The sequence below is a fragment of the Oncorhynchus tshawytscha genome, linkage group LG29 (genome assembly GCF_018296145.1).
Source record: "Oncorhynchus tshawytscha isolate Ot180627B linkage group LG29, Otsh_v2.0, whole genome shotgun sequence".
NCBI lineage: Eukaryota > Metazoa > Chordata > Actinopteri > Salmoniformes > Salmonidae > Oncorhynchus > Oncorhynchus tshawytscha.
This window is the reverse complement of record NC_056457.1, coordinates 15,789,226-15,802,152: the sequence shown is the minus strand read 5'-3', so window position 1 is coordinate 15,802,152 and position 12,927 is coordinate 15,789,226. Positions and strand designations below refer to the sequence as shown.

General features: G+C 40.8%; 1 pseudogene; it reads left to right on the top strand.

The window, feature by feature from the left end:
* The first annotated feature begins 1,396 nt into the window (after positions 1 to 1,396).
* Positions 1,397 to 12,556, top strand: LOC112227576 (annotated as a pseudogene).
* Positions 12,557 to 12,927: the final 371 nt, after the last annotated feature.

The window sequence follows — 12,927 nt, the reverse complement described above, 5'->3', positions numbered from 1 at the left end:
GGGGCGGCCCGTCAGGAAGTCCAGTACCCAGTTGCACAGGGCGGGGTCGAGACCCAGGGTCTCGAGCTTGATGACGAGCTTGGAGGGTACTATGGTGTTAAATGCCGAGCTGTAGTCGATGAACAGCATTCTCACATAGGTATGCCAACATAGATGGAATCGCAGGAAATTAGCTTAAAAAGTGCAATATTTTCTCACAGTTCCATGGGAAAATGTGTATAATTGTTGGAACAATTTGTCTCATCTCCATTGATACATTTGTAGAATTGCAGGAAATTGGCTTAAAAATTCAGAAATGTCTCTAAACCGCCAAGATGGAGGCTTCAAACATGATCTCTCAAATCCAGCCCTGCCATGCCCCTTTTTAAAAAAAAAAATATTTTACCCCCCTTTTCTCCCCAATTTCGTGATTGCGATCTTGTCTCATCGCTGCAAGTCCCCAACGGGCTCGGGAGAGGCAAAGGTCGAGTCATGCGTCCTCAGAAACATGGCCAAACCCCAGGCTGCAGTGACGCCGCAACACTGCAATGCAGTGCCTTAAACTGCTGCTTCACTCGGGAGGCCCCTAAGCCCCTTTTTGATCCCTGTCATCTCATCAATAGGGAGGAAACAGTCCAATGTATCAAATAGATGACCAAGTACCAATCATTAATACTATTATACTTTCTCTTAGCCTGTTCTATCTTAAAGCATTTTGCCCATTAACCATTTCTTAAGGTTTGCCTTAAAACTCCCTAGCATAAGGTTGAATTTTAGTTGGTTGGTGCACCATTCCATTCCTCAGCACAAGTGTTAAGGAAATAGCTTTTTCCAGCCATGCTCCTTAAAATAACCAGACAGATAACCCGGGGATGTCGGTGCCCCAAATGCGGTAGTCCGGCCTTGCTTCCCAATGACCTTCAGAGTAATGAGTTCACCTGTAGTGTTGGTCCAGATCATATCCAACGTCTTACTTGCATGTAGCAATTATTAACAAAGTTAAATCAGAATTCACACCAGTTCTCTTATCTAAAATTGCACTTCCTTTGTGTCCTAGGGTACTTTCCCACCTTCTGAAGGAAGCAATGTAAGGGGGAAAGTTCTAAATCTTTTAGAAATGTGGGCAATGATTAACCTAAGGTGTTATGAAGACGACTGAAAGAAAAACTATAAAAAGTTAAACTGAGACATTGATTTTATTGCCAAAGGAAGATTCAAGACTCATGAGGTAGGTGCATGTTAAAGTAAGTTCACTGATCTGAATAGTACTATTTTAATACAATTGGAAGGCAATGTTTTTTACATTTTATTGCAAGAACATCAGCTATTTTTTGTTTGATCGCATAGTCAATAACATTTTCCTGAAGATCATGAACTCATGCCAGTTCGCTCTTTGCATTTTCTGACAGGTGTAAAGATGGGAGATGCTGAGGATGACATTGCTGTAGTCGGTATTGGCTGCAATTTCCCAGGAGGTAAAACTTTACATTTATGCATAAAAAAGGGGTTCTGAAAAAATATCCAAATAATCTTGATGTGTTAAATCACTACAGGACATGCAATGTGATGCAGTCACCCCAGCTCACATTTGGCATTGTCTGATTACTTAAAGTGGTTCCCTCTATTTCAATAGAGATTGATTTGACAAAATCGGGCAAAAATCTATTAATTTGAGACATCAAAGTGATAGTATGTAATTAGAATGTGTTAATTATTTGTTTTACTGTTTTGGTGTGCATGTTTACAACCAGTGGAGGGTAAATGTAAGTAAACGCAGTTTACCCACCTTTATTAATTGCATAACATTTTACAGATGTAGGATCTTAATTTGAGCCAGTTTGCTACAGCAAGAAAATAAATCCTGCAGCAACAGGAAATGTGAATTATTATGTGGATTATAGTCAAACATTTCAAAATTAAAATGAAATACTTTAGAAGTTTACAAATACACTACAAGTTTCACAACACTACAATTCTCACAACATAATAGTGATGAAATTAAGATCCTACATCTGTACCCACATGTTGTGGAAAAATGCATTGATGGTATTGGTGTGTTTTTTATGTGTGACCGGCGAGTTTACCAACCGATCACTATTTACAATTATATCTGAATTGAATTTAATCTAAATTCTGTCCAAAATGTAAAGATTCCTTTTTTTTGCACATAAGAGAAACAAAAGCACCATACAATAGAAAATGAGGTCGGGTGAAGCATTGTGCAGGGAGATGAGAGGGTTTGTGGGAGGGTCTTAACCCTTACCAAATATACAAGACACAACATGGGGGCAAAACGGGGGAAAAGTGAATGCTGGGAATCTCTTGACTTTGGAACACTAACTTGTGCCAGCTGTCCACCCAGCTGCATCACTGGTGCAATAGTAATTATAACGTGAAATATGAAATAACTATCATGATATTTACTTTCCAACTTTGAATTAAACATTTATGTGTCTGTGCAGGAGAGGGGCTTGACAGTTTCTGGAAGGTTCTATTGGAGGGGAAGAACTGTGCAGTGCCAATCCCAACTGAGAGATTTGACTGTTCCCAGTGGTATGACCCTGATGACAACAAAGTGGGGAAATCGCGCACAGCGAAGGCTGCACTTATTGATGGGTATGCATTTTTGCCTTGTTCCTTGCATTCAATAAATAAGAAATCATTTTCCATTTACTAGGCAAGTCAGTTAAGAACAAATTCTTATTTACAATAACGGCCTACCCCGGCCAAACCCTAATGACGCTGGGCCAATTCTGCGCCGCACTATGGGACACCCAATCACAGCCGGTTGTGATACAGCCTAGAATCAAACCCGGGTCTCTAGTGACGCCTCTAGCACTGAGATGCAGTGCCTTAGACCACTGCGCCATCTGGGAGCCCTTAAAATAATTAATGCTTAACTGTAGCAAAAATCATTACAAAAAGTGCATTTGTCCCCAGGATCAACATTGAAACACAGTTCTAGCTACTCTTTCAATTTCCCCCAAAACATCAGTTATAAGATAAGGCATTAAAAATGTCAAATACATTTTTTTAAATGATGGCCTAATTTGTAGAGCAGAATTTGAAAATGCTGGTTTGGATTTGATTAATCAAAATCTCTAATAAAACAGGTTCATGTGCAGCAACCCCACATGTAAAAATGTTGACATTTGGATATTACATCATATTGAGGCGTATCTATTTATTATGGCAATTGACATACTTGGTATTAAGATAAGGCATCATCCTAGATACCATTTCTTGCCGTTATGCCCATGAGCAAGCAACTTAACACCCTATAATTAAAGTTTTAATGTCACATGCGCAAGTACAGTGATATGTCTTTCTTGTAAGCTTCAAACTCAACAACACAGTAATCAATATCAATGTAGCACTAAAAATAACATAAGGTAGAACGAAAACACACGAGAAATAAAAAATAAGAAATAGGTAGAACACGAGAAAGTAAGAAGCCTTATACAGGGGCAGTTCCAATACCGTACTTACAATGTGCAGGCATACTGGAGTGATAGAGGTAGATATAGTGTTTTCAGAAAATATTCATACCCCTTGACTTTTTCCACATGTTGTTGTGTTACAGCCTGACTTTAAAATGGATTAAATGTTTTGGCACTGGTCTACACACAATACCCCATAATGTCAAAGTGGAATTATGTTTTTCAAAATGTTAACTAATTAAAAATGAAAAGATGAAATGTCTTGAGACAATAATTATTTTTGTTATGGCAAGCCTAAATAAGTTCATGGGTAAAAATGTGAATAAGTCACTTAAGTTGCAGTGTTTAACCTGATTTGTGAATGACTACCTCATATCTGTACCCCACACATAAGGTCCCTCAGTCAAGCAGTGAATTTAAAAAAAAGATTAAACCACAAAGACCAGGGAAGTTTTCCAATGCCTTGCAAAGAAGGGCACAAATAAGGACATTGTAAAGATTCCTCTTTTTGCACATAAGAGAAAAACAAACACCATACAATAGAAAATGAGGTCGGGTGAAGATGTGGTAGATGTGTTAAAAAAATGTTTTTTTAAAAGCAGACATTGAATATCCCTTTGAGCATGGTGGTTATTCATTGCACTTTGGATGGTGTATCAATACACACAGTCACTACAAAGATACAGGCATCCATCCAAACTCAGTTGCGGGACAGGAAGGAAACCGCTCAGGGATTTCACCATGAGGCTAATGGTGACTTTCAAACATTTACAGAGATAAATGGATGTGATAGGAGAAAACTGAGGATGGAGTAAAAAGAAGGACGCCTGTACAGAATACAAATATTCTTAAACATGCATCCTGTTGCGGGACAGGAAGGAAACCGCTCAGGGATTTCACCATGAGGCTAATGGTGACTTTCAAACATTTACAGAGATAAATGGATGTGATAGGAGAAAACTGAGGATGGAGTAAAAAGAAGGACGCCTGTACAGAATACAAATATTCTTAAACATGCATCCTGTTTGCAACAAGGCACTAAAGTAATACTGCAAACAACGTGGCTAAGCAATTCACTCTTTGTCCTGAGTACAAAGTGTTGTGTTTGGTGCAAATCCAATGCAGTGAAGAGGCGACTCCGTGATGCTGACCTTGTAGGCAGAGTCTAGTGTCTGTGTTCTTTTGCCCACCTTAATCTTTTATTTTTATTGGCCAGTCTTAGATATGGCTTTTTCTTTGCAACTCTGCCTAGAAGGCCAGCATCCCGGAGTCGCCTCTTCACTGTTGATGTTGAGACTGGTGTTTTGCGGGTACTATTTAATGAAGCTGCCAGTTGAGGACTTGTGAGGCGTCTGTTTCTCAAACTAGACACTCCAATGTACTTGTCCTCTTACTCAGTTGTGCACCGGTGCCTCCCACTCCTCTTTCTATTCTGGTTGGAGCCAGTTGGCGCTGTTCTGTGAAGAGAGTAGTACACTGCGTTGTACTAGATCTTCAGTTTCTTGGCAATTTCTCACATGGAATAGCCATCATTTCTCAGAACAAGAATAGACTGACAAGTTTCAGAAGAAAGTACTTTGTTTCTGGCCATTTTGAGCCTGTAATCGAACCCACAAACGCTGATTCTCCAGATACTCAACTAGTCTAAAGAAGGACAGTTTTATTGCTTCTTTAATCATATCAACAGTTTTCAGGTAACATAATTGCATCATGATCAATTAGCCTTTTAAAATGATAAGCTTGGATTAGCTAACACAACGTGCCATTGGAACACAGGAGTGATGGTTGCTGATAATGGGCCTCTGTACGCCTATGTAGATATTTCATAAAAAATCTGCCGTTTACAGCTACAATAGTCATTTACAATATCAACAATGTCGACGCTGTATTTCTGATAAATTTTATGATATTTTAATGGACAAAAAATGTGATTTTCTTTCAAAAACAAGGACATTTCTAAGTGACCCCAAACTTTTGAAAGGTAGTGTGTATTTTCATACTTTTAAGACAAAATAATAATACTTTTTTAAAACTGATTGTTGTACACAAAAAAAAAAACATGCAAACACCAAAAGTCAACACTGCATTATGTGACATGCACAAGCATTAACATACCACACATAATTTTATGTTTCCATTTAGAAAAATATTCTAATGTAATGTTATTCTTTTCAACAAACTGTAACAAAGTATGTCTATTTTCATTGAAGGGCTAATGAACAGAGATTATGAACAATCTGCCGGAAGTGTCAACCCAAATATAATCAACCACTGCACAGGCACTGGACTAGCTATGAGTTTAGCCTCCAACCGAGTCTCCTACGTCTTCAACTTCACTGGACCCTCAATGTCCATTGACAGTGCCTGCTCTTCATCTCTTGTTGCACTTCATTTTGCTTGTCAAGCCATAAGACAAGGTTGGTAAAGGTGTCATATTTACATTGCACGTGCATGGAACCTTTTGTCAATAAAATGACACCTGACATAATTCAACACTAAAAGAACATGGTCGGTATCTCATTACAAATTATAAACCGGGGAGTTTGGGTCCTAGATGCGCTGACTGTCTGAAACAGCATTTCAGCCGTGCGTAAATCAGACAATATACCACGGGTATGACTCAAAAATAATTATTTACTGTTCTTTTTATGTTAGTAGCCAGTTTATAGCAATAAGCCACTTTGGATTTGTTTTTTACATATCTGGCCAATATACCACGGCTAAGGGCTATATTCAGGCACTCTGCGTTGCATCGTGCATAAGAACTGCCCTTAGCCGTGCTATATTGGCCATATACCACAGCCCCTCGTGCCTTATTGCTTAAATATACCATAACCTCTTGGGCCTTGTTGCTTAAATATAATCTGGGGTATTTTATATGCTTTAATTTATCAGGTGATTGCGAGATGGCCCTTTGTGGTGGTGTAAGCTGTATCATACAACCACGAGTCTTTGTCGCTCTCAGCAAAGCAAAGATGATTTCCCCTGAAGGCACAAGCAAACCTTTCTCCAGCAGAGCGGATGGCTATGGCAGAGGAGAGGAGAGGGCTGTGGGGTTATTCTGCTGAAGCCACTGAAACAAGTAAATATCTTATGTTTAACTGTCACAAAATCGCTGTCAATGTTTCTGACAGGCTACATGTGATATTTCACACTGATTATGTATTAATTACCCAGGCTCTCAAAGACTGTGACCATGTATGGGGCATCATAAGCAAAACTGCAGTAAACCAAGATGGCCGCACAGTCTCTCCAATCACCAAGCCATCCATGGTCCAGCAAGAGGAGCTGCTCCGCAGAATCTATTCACAGTCTGATCTGTCAACTGTCCAGTACATAGAGGCTCATGGGACTGGAACTCCAGTGGGGGATCCCATAGAAGCAGGCAGCATCTCCAAAGTCATTGCCAAAGCCAGACCTCCAGGTTCAGAAACACTCTGCATCGGCTCTGTGAAAGGCAACATTGGACACACAGAATCTGCAGCTGGAGTGGCAGGGCTAATCAAGGTACTATTAATGATGAAGCATGAAACCATTGTCCCTTCACTGTTCTACTCTGAGGAGAGTGCCAGTATAGAAGCTAAATCCTTAAATGTAAAGGTTCCCACTAAAGCAGAAAAGTGGGGAGATTCTGTTGAAAGGGTTGCAGGGATAAATAACTTTGGTTTTGGAGGAACAAATGCACATGTTATTGTCAAGCAACACAAGCAGTCACAGGTTTTTAGAAAGAGTGGTAGAAAATCACACAAGTATTTTGTCCTCTCTGCGAGTTCTGAAAAGTCTATCAGTATGATGATGGAGGACACAATTCAACAGATAGACAAAGACAACAAAGTTGATTTAGAAGCTCTTTACATACACATCTGCTTGCAGGAGAAGTCACTTAAAACACAAATACAAGAAGGCTTTCAGAACTTCCTCTCTGGTTGATCTAAAAGATCAACTCAAGTCTGCCCTGAGTAAAACTCCCTACCCCTCATACTCAGATCCAAGGTTAGTATTTGTCTTTTGTGGTAATGGTGTGACCTACCAAGGTATGTGCAAGGAGCTCCTGAAACATGAGCCTGTGTTCAGAGAGAAGATCAGGGAGGTGGAGATACTTTTCCAAAAGTTCAATAACATGAGCGTCTTAGAGAGACTTGAGAGTGAATCTGAGAGTAAGGACTTTTCAAAACCAGATGTTGTCCAGCCCCTCCTCTTTGCCATTCAGGTTGGCATTGCCAGTCTCTTCAAGCACTGGGGCATCAAACCAGATGCAATTCTTGGTCACTCTGTTGGAGAGGTTGCTGCTGCCCACTGCTCTGGTCTGCTGTCCCTTGAGGATGCAGTGAAGGTGATTTACTTCCGCAGTACTCTGCAGAGTAAGGTCACAGGAGGGAAAATGCTTGTGGTCAGTAACATGGCCGTGTCAGAGGTCTTGAACCTCCTTCCCCCCTACTTAAATAAGGTTTGCCTGGCTGCCTCCAACAGCCCACAGTCCTGCACCCTTGCAGGTGATGCAGATGCTATAGACAGTCTCCATCAAAAGCTAAGCAGTTCAGTCAAGAGTAAGAATCTGTTCCTCCATGTTCTGGATGTCCCTGCTGCATACCACAGCCAAATGATGGATCCCATCCTCTCTCAAATAGAGGACAGTATTGGCTCTTTACAGGTGAATCATGTTGAGACAGAATTGTTCTCCACAGTGACAGGAAAGGAGGTAGAGCAGCCAGACTTCAGCACAGGCAAATACTGGGCCAGGAACATTCGAGAGCCTGTTTCATTTGAACAGGCAGTGAGATCAGCAACCAAAGACAAAAATAATGTGGTCTTTGTAGAGATAGGCCCTAGAAGGGCTCTACAAAGGAACATCCAGGAGACTCTGGGAAATGACAACATAGTTATGTCCTCAGTGCAGCCAGAAAAAGATCACGAGACAATGCTGACCACTGTATCCAAACTGTTTGAGTCTGGGGTTCAGATCGACTGGGATCAATTCTACAGAGGCTGTGAGGCATAACAAACACATTTCCCTGTGTATCAGTTTGATTCCACTCAGAGAGATGTTATCATTCCTGCATCAAAAATAAATACAGCAGGTACTCATCCTGTGCTAACTCAGACAGGAAGTGAGGGCAAAAGCTTTAGCTGTGATCTGTTTTCTGACTCTGTATCTTACTTGCATGAGCATAAACACAATGGTGTTGCCATTGTCCCTGGTGCTTTCTATACTGAGTTGAGTTTGTCTGCTTTCATGTTAAGTGCCAAACCAAAAGTGCCACTCAACACACTGCAAATCAGCATCAGCTTTCAAAGTCCATTTGTTTTCACCAAAAATGCACCAGAGATGAAAGTGCAACTTGAACCAGCAGAAGATGAGACGCATATTAAGATACATTCTTCCTCTTCAACCTATGCATCAGGCACAATAGTGTGCAAGCAAGAAAGACTAGTCGAAGAGCAGAACATTTCGCTAAGCTCTATCTACAAAAGGTGCAAGTCAGTGGTGAGCTCGGAGGAGTTTTACAACATAGGTCATGGCGGGTTTCAGTACGGCACTGTTTTCCAGAACAAGGGTGATGTACACTATGGTGAAGAGCTTAAGGAGGCTTTTTCAGTTGTCACAGTTCCAGAGGAATTGCTGTCTCAGTTGAATGACTACTGTATTCATCCTGTAGTTCTAGACTTCCTGATGCAACTCGCTCCTGTTACAGTAGCACACGGATTCTCTTCCAGGCCTGGGTTTCCTGCCAAAATAGGCAGCTTGACAGTCTTTGAACCTCTGCAACCGGAAATGATTGTTTATGTGAGAGAAATTGATGTAGGAGTTGATCACTTTGAAGTATGTGGTTGCTTCACAGACAAAGAGGGAAGAATATTGGTTGAGCTTAAGCATGTGATGATCGGGATCGGGATGATTGGGAGCCATTCTCGTGTTGTTGAGGAATGCTTCTTCCACAATGACTTCAGGGTTGTCTCTGAGGACACCAAGTCCTCTCAGGCACGAAAGGCCTTGGTCTTTTCTGACCAGGTAGGAGTTTCCAAAGCCATGCAGCCACACTTGAGCTCAATGTCTAAATACATTCCCTTTGCACATGCTAAGGAGTTCTTAAACCATGGATTTCCCACACTTCTGGCAAACTTTAATATCTCAGATATCAAGAAAAACTTTGAAGAGGTCTTGTTTATGTGGGGTGAGGAAGAACTCACTTCAGTCAAAACCGAGACTGTTCTGGAGAATATAGTAAACTGCTGTGAGATTTTCCGTCAACTAGTCCTGGAACTAAGGGCGAGTAATTTTCCAAACTCCATCAGAGTAATTACTTACCGATCGGCAGAGAACACAGTAGACCGCATCAGCCCAGGCTTTGCCCTCTCAGGCATGACTAGAGCATGTGCTGCAGAAATGGCAGATCTTTCCTTCCAGCTGATTGACATCAGCTCTGTCTCTACAGAGGACATCAGAGCTCTGTCTGAGGTCTTAAAGTCATACCCTTGCAGCAAATACCAGGAGTTGGTTGTGAAAGATGGGCTGATTTTTAAATCTGATATTGTGCATACTCCCATGAAAAGCATTGAGAGCTCTGGGGGAAGTATGTCTTCTTCAATGTCCGAGGCATGTATCTTTCAGACGGCTGACCCCTACAGAATGACTAACTTGTCTGCCATTAGCTGTGAGGTCAAGAAAAAGGACATCCAGCAGAAATCAGTTGAGATTCAGCCCAGTAAGATATCTGTTCATTCCTCAGACTACTTTCCTGTCAGTGTCTCTGATCTGCACTTTGGCAAGACAATTTACTGGAACAAACACACATCCCAGAACCATCAGCTTTTGGCCCTTTGCTTCAGTGGCACTGTCACAGCTGTCGGGAAAGATGTGAGCAAACTGAAGTGGGAGACCATGTTGTCTCATGCTACCCTGTTCTTGCATCCTCTGCGATCATGGTTCCTGAAGAAGCATGCTACAAAACAAAGAGGCTCCCATTTCTAAAGGAGGCTCCATGTGTGTCCTACTTTGTGTTGGCATGGGAAATATTGTACAAAGCGTTAACTAGAGTCAAAGAACAGAGAAGGTTGGGGATCATCTCCTCTGTTCCTGATTCTGGTCTGCTCAAGGTTTTAGCCCAAACAGCAAACAAATCAGGATGGAATGTCATTGTAGGGACACAGTGCAATGGGCTGTTTGTAAATGCTGATAAAATGGATGCATTTGTCCTCCTTCCGCCATTTGACGAATCTCTGTTGGCAAAAGCAGGCAATTTCCCTGGTGTTAGACACATTATCATTGTCTGTGAATCCCAGTCCCAATGCTTGCTGGCACAGAGTGTTTTCCAAAATGTGAAGGATAGTGTTCGAATGCAAACTCTTCAAATGTCCAGCATCATACAAAGGGGATCACTCATTGCCCAGAAGCCACACATTTATCGTTGGCTCAAGTCCATGCATTTGGACAGGAAGTCATTTGTTCTAGAACACTCTACCTTTCAAAGGTTGACATCAGGAAGCATCGACTTATTGCCTGTTGAGGAGTCTGAATCGTATTTTAGCTCAAAGACCGTGCCTGTTGTGGCACTAGGTAAAGATGATTCCAGAGGCACACTGTCCAAAATTCCTTTGTTGCCTAAACCAAATCAGCTTTTCCAAAAGAATTCTATGTACATTGTCACAGGTGGCCTCACTGGGCTGGGATTTGAAACTGTGAAATTAATTTCTCAGAAAGGTGGAGAGTACATTGTCATACTCTCCAGAAGTAGCCCCACACCTGACATACAGCAGGAGATCTGCAATCTGGAGAAGCAATACGGTGCCCATATCATATGTATGGGATGTGATGTCTCGGTCTCTGAGCATGTGCTCAGAGCGATTGGTCTCATTGGCAAGAAGTTTCCTTCTTGTCCAATCAGAGGAGTGTTCCACAGTGCAGTTGTCCTGCACGATGGCCTGAATGAATCCCTTGACAAGTCTCTGTATGAGAAAGTCCTGAAGCCCAAAGTGAATGGGGCTTTGAATCTACACCATGCCACGAAACACTGCAAATTGGATTACTTTGTGTGCTACTCCTCTGTTGCAGCGTTCATTGGCAATGTCTCACAAACAAACTATGCAGCAGCCAATTCATTCCTGGACATATTCTGTCATTATAGACGGAATATTGGACTAGCTGGGCAATCCATCAACTGGGGGCCTTTGAACCTTGGTCTCTTGTTGAACAAGGATCATTTCCAAAGGTTTCTTGAGGCAAAGGGATTGATGGTGATGGATGTTACAGAGATTTGCGAAAGTCTGGAACAATGCCTCCAGCTAAACAAACCTCAACAGGCTATATGCAAGTTCACCTTCAAAAACATGAAGTACAATGTCATGTCTCAAAATGCCTCATTGACCATGCGTATGACTGCATTAGTGGAAGAGGCAATGCAAAAAGACAAATTGAAAGAGTCCCGGTCTGGACATAATGCTGCTTCCTCCTCCCCAAGTGGTTATATCAGATCTGTACTCAGTGAAACAATCGGTTTGACAAGAATGAGTTGAATGACGATTCTCCTCTCTCTGCCTTAGGCATTGACTCAATGTTAGCCATGACTTTGCAGAACCTCATCTTTCAGGAGAGGGGTGTGAATGTGCCACTGGTTGAATTGCTGGACCCAAACAGCACACTGTCGACATTGATTTCAAACCTGATGGAAGGCACTGAGGGTGAATCGCAGAATGATGACCAGAAAGAGGGCATGATAGATGACATGTTCACAAGACTATAGAGATTTCAAAAGCTGAATATTGAAAATAAAGATGTAGATATCAGATTTTCCCATTATATTTGCATGTTTGATCAGATAACATTTAGATACATTACACATATCATGAAAACAATACTAGCACAAGACTGCAATTACCTTTGGCATGACCTGGTCCTCACATAACATTGTAACAAAGGTAAATGTGTTGTTAATTATCACTAAATTGAATAATATTTGTTGAAGATGTTATGCAATGTTTTGCTAGTATTACAAAATATATTTTTCTTTCAATTTTAGAATGTGTTTTTTTTAAACGTTTATAAGTTTGGATCTTGTTGTATTCTTATATTAATCTTAACCAAATGTGTTAATGTGTACTGTATTTCATTGTATTATTGTAAAATGTCAAATAAAATGGTATTTCCAATGAACCAGTCACTTGAACCTTAATTCATTTTTTAAAATTGTATTATTATTTTTATTATATTCATCCCCTGGAAATTCTATTTTTTTGTGTGCTCAATTTCCTGCTTTTGGATCAAACACTATTCAAAATTGTATATCTGGGAGGGGGCACAATCATGTAATAACAATGTTATAGGCCTGACCTTTGTCATACTGTAGATATCTTTAAGTAGTCTGACAGAATGTTTCACATAAATCATCTGAAGTTTTTCGTTAAAGTGGCAATCTGGGATTGGTAGGCCACATCAACTGTTTGATTTAAAAAAAATTGCTATTGATTCTTAAAGAATACTTATAAATGCCTCATGAGCTTCGTTCAATTGTCT